At 44.1% G+C, this 1,391-nt stretch overlaps 1 non-coding gene across 1 annotated transcript; it reads left to right on the forward strand.

Moving 5' to 3' along the window:
- Positions 1 to 569: 569 nt before the first annotated feature.
- trnav-uac (transfer RNA valine (anticodon UAC)) lies at positions 570 to 642 on the forward strand. The gene has a single exon. It is a non-coding gene; the product is annotated as a tRNA-Val (tRNA).
- Positions 643 to 1,391: the final 749 nt, after the last annotated feature.

Genomic DNA, 1,391 nt, shown 5'->3' on the forward strand with positions numbered 1-1,391 from the left:
CTGCTGCTGATCTCTCTGGCAAATTAGGCTCTTCCCCCTCCACCCCATTGGCATGAATCTGCTCATGGCCTCCATGTTGCACAGAATGCCGCCAACAACTGAGATTTAGTTTGCCAAAAAAAGGGGTGGGAAAACATCCTGTTTTCCTGCCTGTTGGACATTTGGAATTGTTTTGGAAAAATCACCCCCATTCTAGTAGAGATTCTAGCTTTTGTTAATTTGTGAATTTATTACCTAGTGGCCAATGAACAGGTAAATTGCTTTCCCTGGGAATCGAGCCATGCAGCCATTAGTTTTAATGGTGGAGCATTTTCTCTCCTGCTGAGTTCCTCATTCCACAAAAGGTGTTCCTTTCATCCACTGTCATGCATGTCCAGGTTTAATGTTGGAAATGGACTCGGAGCATTGAAGGTGTTCTGAAGTTTGTTAATATGAATGTCTGCAGTTGCAAGTTGAAGTATGTTTCTGTTCCAGTGTACTGTCTCTTTCGGACTGTTACTAATTGTCCATTTTTATACGCTCTAGAAACATTTGTTTGTGACAGTTTCTCTGTAAATTCAGTCAATCACATTTCTGTAGTGTAGTGGTTATCATGTTTGCTTTACACGCAAAGGGTCCCTGGTTCGAAGCCAGACAGAAACATTGTTAAGTTGCATTTACCAGTTGAAAGGAACTCCACTATTTAGAACATAGAACACTACAGCACAAACAGGCCCATATACCTACAAAGCCATAGACCTATCTATAACCCCCAATCCCATTAGATCCCATATACTCATCCAGAAGTCTTTTAAAAGACCCCAGCGAGTTCGCCTCCACCACCGACGGCAGCCGATTCCATTCACTCACCACCCTCTGAGTGAAAAACTTACCCCTAACATCTCTTCTGTTTAGTGTAGATGTTTATCTGGTGCCATTGCAAGGGACATTTCATGTTACAGGGCAGCATAGTGGCACAGTAGTTAGTGCTGCTGCCTCACAGCACCAGTGACCCAGGTTCAATTTGGCCTTGGATGACCATCTGTGTGGAGTTTGCTCATTCTCCCTGTGTCTGCATGGGTTACCTCTAGGTGCTCCAGTTTCCTCCCACAGTCTGAAGATGTGAGGGTTCAGTTGATTGGCTATGCTAAATTGCCCCTTAGTGTCAGAGGGATTAGTAGGTAAATACATGGGTTTATGGAAATAGGACCTGGGTGGGATTGTTGTTGGTGCAGGCTCAATGGGCCAAATGGCCTCCTTCTGCTCTGCAGGGATTCTATGAATTGCCCACCCTGTCACACACATGGCATCTTTTGGAAATCGCCCAATAATTATATATGCCATATCATGGTGCAAACTGGCATTGGAATTTGTTACCCTTGTTTGGATATGTATCTTCATCTCACCAGCAT

Source organism: Carcharhinus amblyrhynchos, chromosome 29 (genome assembly GCF_965287045.1).
Source record: "Carcharhinus amblyrhynchos chromosome 29, sCarAmb.v2.hapA, whole genome shotgun sequence".
Taxonomy (NCBI): Eukaryota; Metazoa; Chordata; class Chondrichthyes; order Carcharhiniformes; family Carcharhinidae; genus Carcharhinus; species Carcharhinus amblyrhynchos.